At 37.5% G+C, this 21,684-nt stretch overlaps 1 protein-coding gene across 1 annotated transcript in view; it reads right to left on the reverse strand.

Annotated features, from left to right (window-relative positions):
- The window catches only part of MYO3A (myosin IIIA), a 250,823-nt gene extending 231,083 nt beyond the window's left edge, over positions 1-19,740 (reverse strand). The window contains exons 1-2 of the mRNA XM_066384881.1: positions 19,625-19,740; positions 18,919-19,001 (exon numbers count right to left, since the gene is read on the reverse strand). The gene's annotated coding sequence lies outside the window, so the exon portion shown is untranslated. The remainder of the gene's footprint in view (positions 1-18,918; positions 19,002-19,624) is intronic.
- Positions 19,741-21,684: the final 1,944 nt, after the last annotated feature.

Genomic DNA, 21,684 nt, shown 5'->3' on the forward strand with positions numbered 1-21,684 from the left:
GAAGAGATAATGCCATCTTAGTCAATTTTTCAAGAGAATAGACATAGAGGGAATGAATGAAAGTATTTACAAAGATACACACATTTAAAAAAAATTCTGGGCATAATAAATAAAATAACTATATTGAGACATTCACTAGAGTGTTTCAATATCTGACTTGGACATACAGAAGAAAATCAGTGAAATTAAAAACAAGTCATTCAAAATTATCCAGACTGAGAAAATAAAAAAGAAGAAAGACTAAAGAAAAGTTAACAGAGCCTAAAGCACTTCTACAACACAATCAAGAGGATTAATATGATTACTAAGAGAGAGCTGTCAAAAGACAAAGAAAGTTCCTGGCCGGTTGGCTCAGTGGATAGAGCATCAGCCTAGCGTATGGATGTCCAGGGTTTGATTCTTGGTCAGGGCACACAGAAGAAGTGACCATCTGCTTCTCTTCCCCATCCTCTCTCTCTTCTCTTCCTCTTCCCCTCCTGCAGCCAGTGGCTCGGTTGATTCGAGCATCAGCCCCAGACAGGGGTTGCTGGGTGAATCCTGGTTGGGGTATATGTGGGATTCTGTCTCACAATCTCCCCTCTTTGCATTTAAAAAAATAAAATGAAAATAAAAAATAAAAAGATACAAAGAAAAATCTTGAAAGTAACAGGAGAAAAGCGATCTGATATTTGTAAAAGATCTATAACAAGATTTCTGAGCAGAAATGTTATAAACTAGCAGGCAGTGGAATAATATGTTAATATGCTAGAAAAAAAAAAAGAACTTGTCAGGACCCGGAAGATGGCAGCAGAGTAGGCAGATGCACAGACTCCCAGCTCACACCACCGAACTGGATTATAAACTAATTTATGAACAATCAGCATGAAAAACCAAATCTGGACTACAAGAACAGCTTTCAAAAATCAAGGAGCAAAGAAGAAGCCACAACAAACCTGGTAGGGAGCGCCTGCATCTCCCCTGCTTACAGGAATGGGGGGAGGGGGTAAGGCTGGGCTCTCAATTCCAAGAAAAAGAACAGTAAATACTGCTTACAGCCACTTACCTGGCGACCAGGGAACGAGGTGTGTTGAAAGGGCCCGCTTGTATTCCAAAAAGAGGAGAAAGAGAGAGATGGATGGTGAGGGGGAGAAGAATATAGGTGATGACATAAAAAGCTGACTCATTCAGTGCTTGAGGCAGCCATAACTGGAGGAGGGGCTGATCCTTCCATAAAGCAAAATACAAAAATACTTCCAGGTCACAGAGATAGAGACATCTCTCCAGCTCCAATCAGCGCAACAAGACACAGCTGAAAACAAGAAGTGGGGAGGAGGGGCAGTAACTCAGGTCTCCTTGGAGATCTGCGATACACCTCCCCCTACTGAAGCTGAGAAAGCAACCCACCCCCAGAGAGATTAACTGGCAGAAGAGGACTTCAGAGCCTCAGGTCACACCCACCGCATTCCTGGATACAGTTTCAAATAAGCCCCCTGCCAAGATCAGCAAACAAGACAATGACCTGTTAAGAAAACAAACAGCCCTGGCCGGTTGGCTCAGCGGTAGAGCGTCGGCCTAGCGTGCGGAGGACCCGGGTTCGATTCCCGGCCAGGGCACACAGGAGAAGCGCCCATTTGCTTCTCCACCCCTCCGCCGCGCTTTCCTCTCTGTCTCTCTCTTCCCCTCCCGCAGCCAAGGCTCCATTGGAGCAAAAGATGGCCCGGGTGCTGGGGATGGCTCTGTGGCCTCTGCCCCAGGCGCTAGAGTGGCTCTGGTCGCAACATGGCGACGCCCAGGATGGGCAGAGCATCGCCCCCTGGTGGGCAGAGCGTCGCCCCCTGGTGGGCGTGCCGGGTGGATCCCGGTCGGGCGCATGCGGGAGTCTGTCTGACTGTCTCTCCCTGTTTCCAGCTTCAGAAAAATGAAAAAAAAAAAAAAAAAAAAAAAAAAAAAGAAAACAAACAAATCAAGACTTCAAAGTGGCCCAAATCCTAAAGTGGATTACAAATAATTGCTGATGCCAACCCAAGAAGACTTAGTAACAACACAAGTAAAAACTGGAGGCAGACAACACCAAGCCTAGCCTCAACCAGCTCTACAAAGAAAACACCCTGGGTAGGCACAATGAGAAGACAAAGAAGTGCAATCCAAATGAAACCACAAGAGAGACCTTCAGGAGATGAACTGAGTGATATGGAAATAATCAAACTTCCAGATGCGGAGTTTAAAATAATGATTGTAAGAATGCTTAGGGATCTTAGAACAACAATGGATGGTCATCACGAACACCTAAATAAAGAAATAGCAAGTGTAAAAAAGGATATTGAAATATTAAAAAAGAATCAGTCAGAGATGACAAATACAATATCAGAAATGAAGACCACAATGGAAGGAATTAAAAACAGGATGGATACAGCTGAGGATCAAATCAGAGAGTTGGAGGACAACTGGAATGAAGGCATGAAAGCAGAGAAGAAAAGAGAAAAGAGACTCAAAACGTCTGAGGAAACTCTTAGAGAGCTCTGTGACAACATAAAGAGAAATAACATCCGCATCATAGGGGTTCCTGAAGAAGAAGAGAAAGAACAAGGTATAGAGGCTTTGTTCAATCATATCTAGCTGAAAACTTCCCTAAATTAATGAAGGAGAAACTCTCACAAATTCAAGAAGCACAAGAACTCCACTAAAAAGAAACCCAAAGAAACCTACACCAAGACACATCATAATTAAAATACCAAAGCTAAGTGATAAAGAGAAAATATTAAAAGCTGTGAGAAAAAAAAAGGCTATCACCTACAAAGGAGCCCCCATAAGGATGACATCAGACTTCTCAACAGAAACACTTGAAGCCAGAAGGGAATGGCAAGAAATATTCAAAGTAATGCAGAACAAGAACCTACAACCAAGACTACTTTATCCAGCAAGGCTATCATTTAAAATTGAAGGAGAAATAAAAAGTTTCCCAGACAAAAAAAACCTCAAGGAATTCATTACAACCAAACCAATGCTGCAGGAAATGTTAAGGGGCATGGTATAAACAGATCAAAATGGGAAAAGAATATAGCAAAAGAGGAATACAGCTTTAAAGAATAAAATGGCAATAAACAACTACATGTCAATAATAACCCTAAATGTAAATGGATGAAATGATCCAATCAAAAGACATAGGGTAGCTGCATGGATAAGAAACAGGACCCGTACATATGCTGTCTACAAGAGACACACCTTAAAACAAAAGATGCACATAGGTTGAAAGTAAAAGGATGGAAAAAAACATTTCATGCAAATGGAAATGAAAAAAAAGTGGGGGTAGCAGTACTTATATCAGACAAAATGGACTTTAAAACAAAGAATATAGTAAGAGATAAAGAAGGCCACTACATAATGATAAAGGGAGCAATCCAACAGGAAGATATAACTATTATAAATATCTACGCACCTAATATTGGAGCACCTAAATATATAAAGCAGACTTTGATGGATATAAAGAGCGAGATCAACAGCAACGCTATAATAGTAGGGGATTTTAATACCCCACTAACATCACTAGATAGATCCTCAAGAAAGAAAATTAACAAAGAAACAGCAGACTAAAAGGACAAACTAGATCAACTTGATTTAATAGATATCTACAGAACCTTTCACCCTAAAGCAGCAGAATATACATTCTTTTCAAGTGCTCATAGTACATTCTCTAGGATAGACCACATGATAGGGCACAAAAGTGGTCTCAACAAATTTAAGAAGATTGAAATCATACCAAACACTTTCTCTGATCACAATGGCATGAAACTAGAAATCAACCACAACAGAAAAGCTCAAAATTCTCAAACACATGGAAACTAAATAGCAGGTTGTTAAATACAAATGGATTAAGAATGAGATCAAAGAAGAAATAAAAAATTCCTAGAAACGAATGATAACGAGCATACAACAACTCAAAATTTATGGGACACAACAAAAGCAGTACTGAGAAGGAAGTTCATAGTACTACAGGCACACTTTAAGAAGCTAGAAAAAGCTCAAATAAACAACTTAACCCTGCATCTAAAAGAATTAGAAAAAGAACAGCAAGTAAAGCCTAAATGTAGTAGAAGGAAGGAAATAATAAAGATCAGAGCAGAAATAAATGACATAGAGGCTAAAGAAACAATACAGAAGATCAATGAAACCAGGAGCTGGTTTTTTGAAAAGGTAAACAAGATTGATGAACCTTTAACTAGACTCACCAAGAAAAGGAGAGAGAGGACTCAAATAAATAAAATTGGAAATGAGAGTGGAGAAATAACAACTGACACAACAGAAATACAAAGGATTGTAAGAAAATACTATGAAGAACTATATGCCAAAAAACTAGACAACTTAGATGAAATGGACAAATTCCTTGAAACATACAATCTTCCAAAAATCAATCTGGAAGAATCAGAAAACCTAAACAGACCAATTACACCAAATGAGATCGAAACAGTTATCAAAAAACTCCCAACAAGGAAAAGTCCTGGGCCAGATGGCTTCACAAGTGAATTCTACCAACTATTCAAAGAAGAACTAACTCCTATCCTTCTCAAGCTATTTCAAAAAATTCAAGAGGAAGGAAGACTTCCAAGCTCCTTTTATGAGGCGAGCATAATTCTGATTCCAAAACCAGGCAAAGACAAAAAAAGAAAATTATAGGCCAATATCCCTGATGAATATAGATGCTAAAATCCTCAACAAAGTATTAGCAAACCGGATCCAACAATATATGGAAAAAATCATACACCATGACCAAGTGGGATTTATTCTGGGGAGGCAAGGCTGGTACAATATTCGCAAATCTATCAATGTTATTCATCACATAAATGAAAGGAAGGAGAAAAACCACATGATAATATCAATAGATGCAAAAAAAGCATTTGATAAAATCCAGCACCCATTCATGATCAAAACTCTCAGCAAAGTGGGAATACAGGGAACATACCTCAACATGATAAAAGCCATCTATGACAAACCGACAGCCAAAATCATACTCAATGGGCAAAAATTAAAAGCAATCCCCTTAAGATCAGGAACAAGGCAGGGGTGCCCCCTTTCACCACTCTTATTCAACATAGTCCTGGAAGTCCTAGCCACAGCAATCAGACAAGAAGAAGAAATAAAAGGCATTCAAGTTGGAAAAGAAGAAGTAAAACTATCATTATTTGCAGATGATATGATATTGTATATAGAGAATCCTAAAGTCTCAGTCAAAAAACTACTGGACCTGATAAATGAATTCAGCAAGGTGGCAGGATATAAAATTAATACTCAGAAATCAGAGGCATTTTTATACACCAACAATGAACAATCAGAAAGATAAATTAAGGAAACAATCCCCTTCACTATTACAACCAAAAAAATAAAGTACCTAGGAGTACATTTAACCGAGGAGACTAAAGACTTGTACTCAGAAAATTACAAAACATTGATAAAAGAAATCAAGGAAGATACAAACAAGTGGAAGCATATACCATGCTCATGGTTAGGAAGAATAAACATCATTAAAATGTCTATATTACCCAAATAATTTATAAATTCAATGCAATACCGATTAAAATACCAGTAACATACTTTAAAGATATAGATAACATATTCCAAAAATTTATATGGAACCAAAAGAGAACACAAATAGCCTCAGCAATCTTAAAAAAGAAGAATAAAGGGGGAGGTATCACACTTCCTGATATCAACCTATACTACAAGGCCATTGTACTCAAAACAGCCTAGTACTGGCATAAGAACAGGCACATAGATCAATGGAACAGAACAGAGAACCCAGAAATAAACCCACAGTTCTATGGACAACTGATATTTGACAAAGGAGGTAAGGAAATACAATGGAGTAAAGACAGCCTCTTCAACAAATGGTGTTAGGAAAATTGGACAGCAACATGCAAAAAAATGAAACTAGACCACCAACTTACACCATTCACAAAAATAAACTCAAAATGGATAAAAGACTTAAATGTAAGGTGTGAAACCATAAGCATCTTAGAAGAAAACATAGGCAGTAAGCTCTCCATCATCTCTCGCAGCGATATATTTGCTGATTTATCTCCACGGGCAAGGGAAATAAAAGACAGGATAAACAAATGGGACTATATCAAACTAAAAAGCTTTTGCATGGCCAAAGACAATAAGAACAGAATAAAAAGACAAACTACACAATGGGAGAACATATTTGACAGTATGTCTGATAAGGGGTTAATAGCCAAAATTTAAAAAGAACTTGTAAATCTTAACACCAGAAAGACAAACAATCCAATCAAAAAATGGGCAAAAGAAATGAATAGACACTTCTCCAAAGAGGATATACAGATGGCCAATAGGCATATGAAAAAATGCTCAACATCATTAATCATTAGAGAAATGCAAGTTAAAACCACAACGAGATATCACCTCACACTGGTTAGAATGGCGCTCATCAACAAAACAACACAGAATAAGTGCTGGCGAGGATGTGGAGAAAAGGGAACCCTCCTGCATTGCTGGCGGGAATGCAGACTGGTGCAGCCTCTGTGGAAAACAGTATGGAGATTCCTCAAAAAATTGAAAATCAAACTGCCTTTTGACCCAGCCATCCCACTTTTAGGAATATACCCCAAGGACACCATAGAACGGTTCCAGAAGGAGAAATGCACCCCCCCATGTTTATAGCAGCATTGTTCACAATAGCAAAGATCTGGAAACAGCCCAAGTGTCCATCAGAGGATGAGTGGATTAAAAAGCTTTGTTACATATATACTATGGAATACTACTCAGCCACAAGAAATGATGACATCGGATCATTTACAATAGCATGGATGGACCTTGATAACATTATACGGAGTGAAATAAGTAAATCAGAAAAAAACTAAGAACTATATGAACCAATGCATAGATGGGACATAAAAATGAGACTCAGAGACATGGACAAGAATGTGATGGTAACAGGGAGTGGGGTGGAGGGGTGGGGAAGGGGCGAGGAAGGAGAGGGAGGGAGTGGGGGGAGGGTAGGGGCACAAAGAAAACCAGATAGAAGGTGACGGAGGACGATTTGACTTTGAGTGAGGGGTATGCAGCATAATCAAAGGTCAAAATAATCTGGAGATGTTTTCTCGGAACATATGTATCCTGATTTATCAATGTCACTGCATTAAAATTAATAAAAATAAGATTAAAAAAAAAAAAAGAACTTGTTACCCGAAAATTTTAATATCAGGCAAAACTGTCCATCAAAAACGAGAAAAAACTCAATATATTCCCAAATAAACAAAGATGAGGGAGTTCATTACCACTAGATCTGTCCTACATGAAATGTTAAAGAGAGTCCTTCAGGTTAAAATGAAATGTTGCTAAACATTATATAATGATAAAAGAGTCAATTCACCAAAATAATATAACAAAACATCAGAGTCCCAAAATATATAAAGTAAACATTGACAGAATTGAAGTAAAAAATAAACAGTTCTGCAATAACAGTATAAGACTTCAATACCCCACCTTAAATAATGGATAGAACAATGAAACAAAGAGATCAATACAGAAATATAGGACTAGAACAACACTATAGAGCAATTTGATTTAATACACATATACAGAACATTCACCCAACAGGAGCAGAATACACTTTTTTTCATGGACATGAAACATTATCTAGGATAGACCATATGTTAGGCCACAAAACAAGCCTTTATAAATTTAAAAAGACTAAACTTACACAGTATCATTTCCAATAAAAATTGAATTATTTTTTGAGGTAACTTCATGCTGCTTTCCACAGGGGCTACATCAATCTCTATTCCCACAAAAGGTACATGAGGGCTTCCTCTTCTACATATCCTTGCATCACCTATTATTTGTGCATTTATTTTTTTATTTTTCTTCTTTTTCTGTATTCTTCTGAAGTTAGAAGTGGGGAGGCAGTCAGACAGACCCCCACATGAGCCCACCCGGGATCCACCCGGCATGCCCACCAGGGGTTGATGCTCTGTCCATCTGGGGTGTTGCTCCACTGTGGCCAGAGCCATTCTAGTGCCTGGGGCAGAGGCCATGCAGCCGTCCTCAGTACCCTGGCCAACTTTGCTCCAGTGGAGCCTTGGCTGCAGGAGGGGAAAAGAAAGATGGAGAGGAAGGAGAGGGGGAAGAGTGGAGAAGCAGATGAGTGCTTCTCCTGTGTGCCCTGGCCAGGAATCAAACCTGGGACTTCTATACACCAGGCCGATGCTCTACCACTGAGCCAACAGGGCAGGGCCTATGCCTTCATTGATGACAGGCATTCTGATAGGTGTGAGGTGATGTCTCATTGTGATTTTAAAATGCAATTCTCTGGTGATTAGTGATTAACTAAAATTCGAATAAGGGGAACAAATTAAACCCAAAGGTGGTAAAGGAGAGGACATAATAAAGAGCAGAGATAAATAAAATAGAGAACAGGAAAAAATAGAGAAAATCAAAAAAACCAAGAATTGGTTCTTTAATAAGATAAGCAAAACTGACAAACCTTTAGGTAGAATGACTGAAAAAAAAAAAGGGAGATGGCACAAATAACTAAAACCAGAAATTAAAAGGGAATATTACCACTTATTTCACAGAAATAAAAAAAGATTATAAGAGAATACTGTGAGCAATTGTATGCCAACATAATGAATAAACTAGATGAAATACACAAATTCCTAGAAACAAACAACCTACTAGGACTGAATCATGAAGAAATAAAAATTTAAGTAGACCTATACCTAGTAAGGAAATGATATCAGTAATCAAAAACCCAAAAGCCTTTCAACAATAAAAGAAGCCTAGGACTAGATTGCTTTACTGGTGAAGCTACCAAACATTTAAAGAAGAATTAACACCAATTCTTCTCAAACTATCCCAAAATGTTTAAAAGAAGAGAATATTTTTTGACTTATGAAGCCACCATTACCTAGATAACAAAGCCAGACAAAGACACAACCAGAAAAAAATAAACTTCAGACCAATGTCCCCATAACATTGGTTAACATTGATACAAAAATCCTTAAAAAGAAATACCAGCTCACTTAATTCAACAACATATTAAAAAAATTATATACAATGGCCAAATGGGATCTATTCCTAGAATGAAAGAATGGTTCTATGTATGAAAATCAATGAATGAGCCTGTCCAGGTGGTGGCATAGTAGATAGACCATCAGCCTGGGATACTGAGGACCCAGTTTCAAAACCTCAAGGTCACTGGCTTGACCATGGGTTCACCAGCTTGAGTGTGGGGTCACTGGCTTGAGTGTGGGATCATAGATATGACCCCCTGGTTGCTGGCTTGAGCCCAGAGGTCGCTGGCTTGAGCAAGAGGTCACTGGCTCAGCTGGAGCTCTCTGGTCAAGGCCCATATGAGAAAGCAATCAATGAACAACTAAGGTGCTGCAATGAAGAATTGATGCTTCTCATCTCTCTCCCTTCCTGCCTGTCCCCCTCTCTATCTCTCTCTCTCTTTCACTTGCTAAGAAATAAATAAATAAAAATTTAAAAAAGGAAAATCAATGAATGTAATACACTATATTAACAAAAAAGGCAAAAACACATGATTATTTAAATTGATGCAGAAGAAAGCATTTGATAAAATTTAACACCCTTTCAAGATTAAAAAAAAAAAGAAACAACCAAATACTCATACTAAGAATATGAGAAAACTACCTGAATATAATAATGGCCACATATTGAAAAACCACAGCTAACATCATACACAGTGGTAAAATAAACTGAAAGCCCTTCCTCTAAGATAAGAAACAGTAAAGGATGCCACTTCTAGCCCCCCAAAAAAGAAGGGGAAGGGAAGGGGAGCAGAGGAGAGAAAGAGAGAAATAGAGAGAGAGAGAGAGAGAGAGAGAGAGAGGGGAAGGGAGGGAGGGAGGGAGGGAAGAGAGAGAGAGAGAAAGAAAGAGCATCCAAGTTGAAAAAGAAGAATAAAATTATCTTTATTCATAGATGACTTGATCTTATATAGAAAATCCTAAAGAACCCACAAAAAAAGACTGTGAGAACTAATAAATGAATTTAGAAAAGTTGTGGAATGCAAAATCAACATGCAAAAATCAGTTGCATTTCTATACATTAACCATGAATCTGAAAAAATTATGAAAACAATTTTATTTATAATAGCATCAAAAAGAATAAAATACTTAGGAATAAATATAGCCAAGGAGGCAAAAGACTTTTACAGTGAAAACTACAAAATATTGTTGAAAGAAATTTAAAGGATACAAATAAATGAAACATCCCATGTTCACATACTGGAAGACTTGATATTGCTAAGATGTCAGTAATACCCCAAAGATTTACAAATTCAATTCATTCCCCATAAAAATCCTAATGAGATTTTTGGGGGGGTTAGAAAAATAGAAAAAAATAGAAAAACATCCATCCAAAGTGTGTATGGAATTGCAAAGGACTTCCAATAACTAAAAACAATCCTGAAAAATAAAAATAAAGTTTGAGTTCTCACATTTCTTGATTTCAAAACTTATAAAGCTACAATAATCAAAACAGTGTGTTACTGTCATAAAGACAGACATAGAGACAAATGTAATAAAACAGAAACACAACTTCTCATATATGGTCAAATGATTTTTGGCAAGACTGTCAAGACAACTCAATGGTAAAAGAACAGTCTTTTCAATAAATGGTACTGATAAAACTGAATACCCACATGCAAAAGAATGAAGTTGAATGTGTATGTTACACCACATACAAAACTTAAACCAAAGTGGGTGAAAATCCTGAATGTAAGAGCTAAAACTATAAAACTTCAAAAGAAAGGGAAAATTTTCATAACATGGAATTCAGTAATGATTTCCTGGATATGGCACCAAAGCACAGGTAACAGGAATAAACAGATAAACTGTACTTCACAAAAATTAATGACTCTTGTACATCAAAGGACACTATCAATAGAGTGAAAAGATAATCCACAAAAAGGAGAAAATATTTGCAAGACATATCTGATAATGGGTTAATATCCGAAATCTATAAAGAACTATTACAATGCAACAATAAAATAATCCAATTTTTAAATGGGCAATGACTTAAATATTTGTCAAAAAAAATACAAATGGTCAATAAGCACATGAAATAATGCTCAACATCACTAATCATTAGGGAAATGCAAGTCAAAATGATGAGATACTACTTTATACCCACGAGGGTGGCTATTATAAAAAAAAATTGTTGAGGGTATGGATAATTAAAACTCTTGTGCATTGCTTGTGGGGATGTAAAATTGTGCAGCTGTTGTTAAAATGGGACAGCAGGTCCTCAAAAAAATCCAAAGACTTACCATATGATAGATGCAGCAATTCTACTTCTGAGAACAGAAAGAACTCAAAAGAACAGAAAGCAGGGTCTCAAAAAGGTTTTTACACACCCATGTTTGTATCAGTATTATTCACAATAGCAAAAGTTGGAAGCAACCCACATGTCCATAAATGCATGAGTGGATAAATAAATGTTACATATACATACAATGAAATATTATTCAGCCATAAAAAGGAAGGAAATTTTGACACATGCTACAAGTATAAATGAGCCTAGGAGACATTCTGCTAAGTGAAATAAGATAGTCATAAAAGGCATCCAAATTGGAAAGGAAGAAGTAAAACTGTAGCTATTTGCAGAATGCATAATATTATATAGTATAGAAAACTCTAAAGAGCCTACCAAAAAACTATTGGACCTCAAAATGAATTCAGTAAAGCTGCAGGGTACAAAATCAATGTACAAAAATAAGTTGCATTTCTAGTCACTAATAACAAATTATCAAAAAGAGAAATTAAGAAAACAATCTCATTTACAATTGCATCAAAAAACCCTAGAACTAAATTTAATAAAAAAAGGTTGAAGATTTTTACACTAAGTACTATAAGACGCTGATGAAAGAAACTGAAGACGACACAAATAAATTCAAAGATAATCTATGTCCATGGATTGGAAGAATTAATATTGTTAAAATACCCATACTACTCAAAGCAATCTACACATTCAATGCAATCACTATCAAAATTCCAATGACAGTTTTCAGAGAACTAGAAAAAACAATCCTAAAATAAGTATAGAACAAAAACCCCAGTAAAATAGCCTGAATAAGCCAAAAACAATTTTGATAAAGAAGAACAAAGTTGGAAGTATCATGTTCACTTATTTCAGACTATATTACAAAACTACAGTAATAAAAATAGTGTGGCACTATCATAAAAAACAGACACATATATTAATGTAACAGAATACAGAGCCCAGAAATAAACCTATTCATATATGGTCAATTCATGACAAAAGAGCCAAGAATATACACTGGAAAAAGAACAGGCTCTTCAATAAATAGTGTTGGGTAATTGGACGCCACATGCAAAAGAATGAAACTGTACCACTACCTTATACCACACCGAAAAATTAACTCAAAATGTATTAAATATTAAAGACTTGAATATAAGTCCTGAAACCATAAAATTCCTAGAAGAAAACAGGCAATAAGCTCCTTTGCCATGGTCTTGACAGTGATTTTTTAGGCCAAAAGCACAGACAATAAAAGCAAAAATAAACAAGTCATCATCAAATTAAAATTCTTCTGCACATCTAGGAAACCATTAATAAAATGAAAAGGCAACCTACTGAACTGGAGAAAATATTTACGAATCATATATCTGATAAGGGGTTAATATTTAAAATATACTATAAAAACTCATACAAATCAATATCAAAAACAAAAACCGCAAAAACATACAATCTGAATAAAAAAGGGCTGGGGATCTGAATAGACATTTTTCCCAAGAAGACATACAAATGAACAACAGGTACATAAAAAGATGCTCAACATTACTACTAATGCAAATCAAAATCATAATGAGGTATTACCTCACACCTTTTAGAATTATCAGTAAGACAAGAAATAACAAGTGTTGGAGAAAATGTGGAGAAAAGGGAACTCTTGTGCACTATAAATGGGAATGTAAATTGGTGCAACCACTATGGAAAACAGTCTAAGGTCGATCAAAAAATTAAAAATCAAACTACCATATGATCCAACAATTCTGAGTACTTATCCAAAGAAAACAAAAACACTAATTGGAATAGATATATGCACCCATGTTCACTGCAGCATTATTTACAATAGCCAAGATATAGAAACAACCTGAGTCCATCAAGGCTAAATGAATAAAGAAAATGTGATATATATGTATGTATTACTCAGCCAAAAAAACTAAAAGAATAAAATCTTGCCATTTGTGACAACATAGATGGAATTTGAGGGGGTTATGCTAAGTAAAATAAGTCAGAAAGAGGAAGACAAATACAATATTATCTCACTTATAAAAGACAAGCTCATAGATATAGAGAACAGATTAGAGGTGGAGGGCAAAGTGGGTGAAAGAAGTCAAAAGGTACAAACTTCCAGTTAGCACATAAATAAGTCATGAGTATGTAATGAGTAGTATGGCAACTATACTTAATAATACTGTATTACATACTTGAAGGTTGCTAAGAGAATAGATCTTAAATGTTCTCATCATAAGAAAAAAGAAATTCTGTAATTATGTATGCTGACAAATGTTAATGGACTTATGGGGGTGATCATTTCACAATATATACAAATATAAAATCATCATTGGCCCTGGCTGGTTTTCTCAGCAGTCGATCATCAAACTAGTGTGAAGATGTCCTGGGTTCAACTCCCAATCAGAGCACACAGGAGAAGCACCCATCTGCTTCTCCACCCTTCCCCCTCTCACTTCTCTGTCTCTTTCCCTCCTGCATTTGAGTTGGCCCGGGGCACTGAGGATGGCTCTATGGCCTCCACCTCAGGCACTAAGAAGAGCTTGGTTGCTGAGCAATGGAGCAGTGGCCCCAAATGGACAGAACATCACCCCCTAGTGGGCCTGCCAGGTAGATCCCAGTTGAGATGCATGCAGAAGTCTGTCTTGCCCCTCCTCTCACTGAATAAAAATATAATAATAAATAAATAAAATCATTATGTTGTACATCTGTAACTAATATAAAGTATGTCAATTATACCGCAAATAATTAATGAATAATGAAAATACATAAAAATTTGTGGGATGCAGTTAAAGCAGTACCTAGAAGAAAACATCGAGCCTCGAATTTTATATCAGAAAGGAAAGAAGGCTAAACATTATGTAGCAGAGTGTAGAAAAAGGAAAGATAAGAGTAGAAATTTTAAAAAGACAGTATAAGGTATAAGACAGATTAGTGAATTGATAAATATAATGCTTCTTCAAAGCAGCTTTTTTTAAAAATTGACAAACACCACCCTGGCCAGATAGCTCGGTTGGTTAGAGCATCATCCCGCAGAGGTTGCCGGTTCAATCCCTGGTCAGCACATACAGGAACAGATCTATGTTTTTGTGTGTGTCTGTCTCTCTCTCTCTCCCGTCCTCTCTCGCTAAAATCAATAGATAAAAAGTTTTTAGAAGTTGAAAAACACCTGTCAAGATTGATCGAGAATAAAGCAAACAAGAGAGAAGGTGTAGATGAGTAACATTAAGGATGACAAGGTTGACATACTACAGCAGAAACTAAAATCATTAAAGGATATAATTTTATATCAATAAAAAATTGAGATTAAACAGTCAAGTTTCTAGAAATAATATTACAGGAGAAAAAACAGAAAAAGAAAAGTAATTTTTTTGGTATGTTTGCATTAATTATCCTTTATACTCCTAACATTTAATTCTTAACTCATCTAATCTCTGAGTAGATAAATTAATGCCAGAAAAATTACTCTTCCCAAGTATCTCATAATACTTCAGATATAATAACCAAATTTATCAGTGGATGGGGCTAGAAACCCAATTTAGGGATAACTACTTCATAAATGAAAATGAGCACATTTTCCTTTCTCTAGTACAACACAAATTAGTAATCAGTTTAATTGTTTACTACAATGCCAATTCTCAATGAAATGCAATTTCCTCATGATATAAAACACACTAAGAAGGTAGCAGATGGCTTTACTGAAAACCAAGGAAATATTTGAATACTGTAATATTCATTTTCAAAAACTTCCATATATACTTGCTGTAGAATATTATTCAAAGATCCTTCTCTTTTGCCATGCTGCTTAAATTGCATTAAATAAAGTTTACACTACATTCAAAAGGAGCTCCTGCCTATGACGGAAGAGACACATTAGAATGTCAGTAGGTCAGTACAGAACTTGTCTCTCTCCACAGACCAGCCAGAGTGATCTCAACACAGAAATCAGATCACACTGTTTTTCTGATAAAAATCCTTCAAAGTCCACATTCTTACCATGTCCTACAGACCTGGGATGATCTGGCCCTTTCTGACCTCCCCAAACTCATCCCATGTTCAACATTCACAGGGACTTCAGCCTCAACTGCTTTCTAATCATTCTTAGAACACTGTAAACTCTTTTCTGTTGCCTCCTGATGTCTTTGTCTAGATGTTTCCCCCAATCCTCTGCTTGGCTGCCTTGATTCCCCCTGTACATAGTTACTACATCCACAAATAAACTACCTCTGATTAATTTATTCTATAGATTATTCTCTTTGCATGATTACAAAAGTAATAAAATAAATTCTAAAAAATGTGAGTTTGCCATACAAAACCTTCCAGGGTTGATAAGCTGAATCACCAAACAAATTCTAGGTATCTCCTTTCTCACAAAACTTTAAAACATAGGCTTACAAAAATCTCTAGCTTAACTACAGAGTAGATGAACTAAACACACATCCCTTTCAGCTTTTTAATAACATAAAGTATGGTTTAAAACAGACCTTGTCCACTTATATATAAGGTCTGTTCTGAATAAGCCATAACCAATGGTTTGTTCCCTTCAATTTACCTAAGAATATTCTGTAAAGAGGGTAAAGAAAGTCTACTTATGTAGTTTATTCACATATTCTTTTTTCTACCACTCATTTTATAATTTTGTAATTATAGGGATAAAAGTACTGGCTAAAAATATATGCTGAAATCAAAAGAAAGGCTATCATTTCCTGGACAATATCTCCATATTTTAAAAGTGGCGTTAGTGAGAACTTTATCCACAGCTATAAATTAGACTAATGATGCATGTCTGTACTAACTCTCAAAACTGATATGTTATCAAATGAGTTTTAGGAGAAAATGCTTTGTAAATTGTAATACAGGACTACTCTTCTCCTTTGTTGAGCCTGAAAATTGGGTTATAGCTTGGGCCACACAATTACCTGTATCTCCTACTAATATGGCCACACAAATTAGTAAGAGATATATCTGAGTCAGAAATCATAAAATGAAAATATCTGCAGGGGTAACAGAGGAAAAATACAAGTGAAGCAGGTCTGGATGAAACCAAAGCAGGGAGTGAAGGCACTGTGGCCAGTGGAGAGAGTATGTCCCAGCCAAAGTGGAAAACCACATCTTGGCTTCAGTGCTGGCAGTTGCAAGCCCCACCTCCTCTTGTTTTTCAGGAGAAGGTAGGACTTTGGGAATTTATGTAAAATTTACTAAGTTTAAAATGTTGGTAAGTAATTTTAAAGTACTGATCTGACCCAATTAAACATATCTGAAGGTCAAGTTCAGCCTTCATTGCTATCAGCCTATGACATCTACTTGGGTTTGTTTGTTTTTTTTTTGTTGTTGTTTTTTTACAAGAAATGGCCAATGAACATAAACGTATCCACAGGGTGTAATCACCCTCATACAGCAGGAAAATGGATAATAACAGTGGCCAGCATCTTTCTGTTTGCTATGTGCCAGGAACCTATTGCACTTATATGTTTACATGCGTTGCGTCATTTAATACTCATAAGAAACCTTTCAGAAAGGCATGACTTGTAACTCCGATTTTCAGAAAAGAAAACTGAGGATTGGAAAGGTTTCTTAAAGGTCATAATGCTGGTAAGTGACAGTCAAGAAACAAACCAGGTCAAAGTCCACAGTAGAAATTTAATGTTCAACAATCCTGACTATGTGTGTCCAAAATGGTAAGGGTCTTCTGTGAATTAGTTTGAAAGCCTCATTGTAATCTCTCTTATTAAACCTGTAATGGATAACTAAGTTTATTTTCTATTACCAAGGAAAGGGAGTCTGTTTGTTGGATACAATCTCTCAAATGATCAATCCAGGGGAAAAATTAAGGAAGGGATCTTTGTTTAAAAAGAGAGAGAGAGAAAAACAAACAAACTTGGAAATGATTAGAGTACTGACACTGCAGAAATTATTAAAACAATAAAACATTTTTACATCAAAACTTTATATCGTCTACCACCATGTTAAGAAAACTGGGAAGAAAACAAACAAATCCAGACTTCAAAGCAGCTCTACTAGAAAAGCCAAATCCGACAGTGGATATAAATAACAGCTGATGCCAACCCAAGAAGACCTAGAAATAACACAACTGAAAACAGGAGGCAGACAACACCAAGCCTAGACTCAACCAGCTCTACAAATAATACACCCAAACATACAGACATAATGAGAAGACAGAGAAGTGCAATCCAAATGAATCAAGAAGAGAAACCTCCAGGAAATGAACTGAGTGATATGGAAATAACCAAACTTCTGGATGCAGAGTTTAAAATAATGATTGTAAGGATGCTTAGGGATCTTAGAACAACAATGGATGGTCATTACAAACACCTAAATAAAGAAATAGCAAGTATAAAAAAGGACATTGAAATATTAAAAAAGAATCAGTCGGCGATAACAAATACAATATCAGAAATGAAGACCACAATGAAAGGAGTTAAAAACAGGGTGGATGAAGCTGAGGATCCAATCAGTGAGTTGGAGGACAAGTTGAACAAAGGCATGGAAGCAGAGCAGAAAAAAGAAAAGAGACTAAAAACGTCTGAGGAAACTCTTAGAGAGCTCTGTGACAACATGAAGAGAAATAACATCCGCATCATAAGGGTTCCTGAAGAAGAAGAAAAAGAACAAGGTATAGAGACTTTGTTCAAGCATATCATAGCTGAAAACTTCCCTAAATTAATGCAGGAAAAACTCTCACAACTTCAAGAAGCACAGAGAACTTCATTAAAGAGAAACCCAAAGAAATCTACACCAAGACGTATCATAATTAAAAAACGAAAGTTAAGTGATAAGAGAAAAATATTAAAAGCTGCTAGAAAAAAAAGGCTATCACCTACTCCATGCATAGATGAAACATAAAAATGAGACTCAGAGACATGGACAAGAGTGTGATGATTGGGGGGGAGGAGAGGAAGGAGGTGGGGAGAGAGAGGAGGGGCACAAAGAAAACCAGATAGAAGATGACAGAAGACAATTTGACTTTGGGTGAGGGGTATGCAATATAATCAAATGTCAAAATAAAAAAAAATTTAAAAACTTTATATAATTTACACCAATATCATCTAAAGTATCAATATATTGTACTTTTAAATATTTATCTGTTTACCAAACTATTAGTAACAATGAATGGACTTTCAAATATTTTGAATTTAACAGATAAAAGTTATTTTTCAAAGAACGTTTGCACAAAAAAATTAGGGTTGTAAAAATACAGTTGAAAGGGGAAGTGCAGGATGATGCTATCCTGTTATGTGATGGGACCAAAATCTCTGCTAACATACACTAAACTGTATTAGAGATCACAGAATTACATTACACTTACATTACATTACACTGGTATTAGAGATCACAGAATTACATTACACTTCTTCTTTTTTTGTTCCCAACAATAATAAAAAAGGACTGAGACAAATGAGAGTAATTTTTCACATGCCAGACACCACACCAATATATTCATTAAGAACCAGTTATCTTTGAAAGCTAATACATCTCTCAATTTTCCCATTTTAAAACAATTATCTTTGATAATGTAATAAAAATCAATATGGCATGAATAACATGCACCCTCATTTATCTGTCAAAACTTGACACGTACGTCCTAGCAAAGCCAGAAAATTTGTCAATGTTATCACCCACCTTTAGCAAAGCTTGAAGAGTAATGCATAACAATTGGATATCAAGTCAGGGTAAGTGTCCAGGTGGCAGCTGTGATCCTGGGCCTGTAACACACACAAAAAAAATTCACGGTGTTACAAGGATAAGCATTCAGGATCCAGAGAAAGTAATTAGAAGTTGAACTTAGAAACATTTAGGCAGTATGGCAAGACTATAACTTATTCCTCAGTTTTAGCATTTTAGACAACACGGAACACAAAGCACCTTACTGTCTGTGTCTGCATAAAACAGCTCTGAAGTTGTTATAGTTAAACTGAATCAATGTGAATAATAACGTTCAAGAGGCTTTGAGCGCACCCCTGCAATCACCAAGAAAACTGGAGACATTAAAACTCAGGAGCATTTGGGGGGTTTTGGAAAAAATCTTAAAAAAAAAAAATAGTACCGTTACAAAGGCTTACGTCCAATTACCACCCTAAGAATAATAAAATTAACTTTTTTTTTTTTTTTTTTTTTACACTTCTCCTAGGATGATATGTTAGCAGGTCAAATAGAAAGTACTGGGGAACAGAGCAAGGCTGTTGCTGAGCAAGTTGAAATGACGTCGTTTCTGATAGGATTTTCCTATTTCTCAGTAACTATCACCATCATCTTGTCTGCTCTTTCTCCTTAAAAAGGAAACTTTTACAGACGCGTTTGGAGTCGCAGGGATGCCAGCTCCACCAACCTGCCCACAGAGCCAACTCTGGAGAGCTGTTCCCGCGGTGACACGGACGGCACGGGCCACAGTTCTCGGCGACGCTGTGTCCCTCGCGCTGTCCCCGCAGCCTCTCCAGTCCCCTCGCGTTTTCCACGTTTCCCCTCGACGTCAACCTGCCCTTTGTTGTCCGGGCAGCCCGGGAACCCCGCACTCGCCCCCCACGCGCCTGAGCGCCTCGGAAGCCCGGCTACTCCACAGCTGCCCCGGCCCGGCGGCCAGCCCCCTACCTGGGCGGGCAGCCGGAATCCTCTCGCCTCCCCTCCGGGACGCTGGCGCGACCACTCCGGGGGGAGGGGCCTCCAGCCAGGGGCGGGACCAAGGTCCGTCCCCGCCCCCCCCCCCACCCCGGTCCCCGAGCAGGCTCCCGGGCTGCGAAGGCGCCCTGGGGACTTACACCCCGCGGCCCTGACCAGGTGCCGGGGAAAGGGGAGCGCCCCCGGATTCCCGGACCTTCTCAAACGGGCCCGGTTGTCCTAGAGCAAATTAACCTTTTTGTGCGCGGTGCCTTCCCTCCAAGAAGGTCTCAAACTCCACGAAGTCTGCCACGAGGGTACCATCTCGTGCCTGGCAGGCTCCAACGCTTGAAAGTAAGCATCGATTACTGATCATGAGATCAGCCCCACATACCAATTTGCTTATTGGTCTAAGGAAGCCAGGGCTCAGGCAGAGGCACGGCAGCAATTTCTGCCTTCAACAGGACACCTGTTAACTACCAACCCTGAGTCTAACTGGTCACTTGCCATTAGTGCCAATCCTGTCCTCTCAAAAGGTGAGACCCACAATCAAAATGTCCTTTGATTCTGTTAATAATCTAATGTCATTCATGATGTTGTATAAAACAGAGGTCATCTATCTATCCCTAATCAATGCATCTGCCTTAAGAAAAAACATGGTAATTTGCATAGATGCCAAAAAGACATTCAGCATATTGAAGATCCTCATAAAATATCTCCGAAATGTAGAAATTAGACAGTGGATTTTTCTCAGAATATTGTATATCTCATCTGATATATGATGAAGATATCTCAGAATGCTGAGAATAGCGTATCAATACTAGCATTATATAAACAGACTCAGATTTCAAGGTATTTCTTTTAAAAACATCATATCAAATACATTATTTAACAGAATTCATAAAGATAACAACTGGCCACAAACAAAATAAAATATGTCAACAATAACCAATTAAAATACAATGGAAGGCCCTGGCCGGTTGGCTCAGCGGTAGAGCGTCGGCCTAGCGTGCGGAGGACCCGGGTTCGATTCCCGGCCAGGGCACACAGGAGAAGCGCCCATTTGCTTCTCCACCCCTCCGCCACGCTTTCCTCTCTGTCTCTCTCTTCCCCTCCCGCAGCCAAGGCTCCATTGGAGCAAAGATGGCCCGGGCGCTGGGGATGGCTCTGTGGCCTCTGCCTCAGGCGCTAGAGTGGCTCTGGTCGCAACATGGCGATGCCCAGGATGGGCAGAGCATCGCCCCCTGGTGGGCAGAGCATCGCCCCTGGTGGGCGTGCCGGGTGGATCCCGGTCGGGCGCATGCGGGAGTCTGTCTGACTGTCTCTCCCTGTTTCCAGCTTCAGAAAAATGAAAAAAAAAAAAAAATACAATGGAAGAATGAAGTCCATTTACAATAGCAACAAAGAACAAAATAACTACGATTGATGAAAATAAGAAATGTAAAGAGTTTTTGAAAAGAAGATTGTAGAACTATTGGAAAATTATTGATAAAATATTTCATTAATTGGAAAAATATAGGATATTCTTAAGTGAGAAGACAACATTTTAAATGCATAATTATTACCTTTCAAATTAAGAGACAAAATATCCTAGAACAGTAGTTTTCAACTGCTGGTAGGCCAGAAATTTCATGCTGCACCACTCTGATGTGGTCTGAAGATTATAGACCCAATGATTATAGACTATAATCTTCAGACAACATCTGGGTAGTTAACTCTTTTGTGGACCAGCACAAAATTTCTGGTGGACTGCTGTCAGTCTGTAGACTGGCAACTGAAAACCACTGTTCTAGA

The sequence above is a fragment of the Saccopteryx leptura genome, chromosome 5, assembly GCF_036850995.1.
Source record: "Saccopteryx leptura isolate mSacLep1 chromosome 5, mSacLep1_pri_phased_curated, whole genome shotgun sequence".
Taxonomy (NCBI): Eukaryota; Metazoa; Chordata; class Mammalia; order Chiroptera; family Emballonuridae; genus Saccopteryx; species Saccopteryx leptura.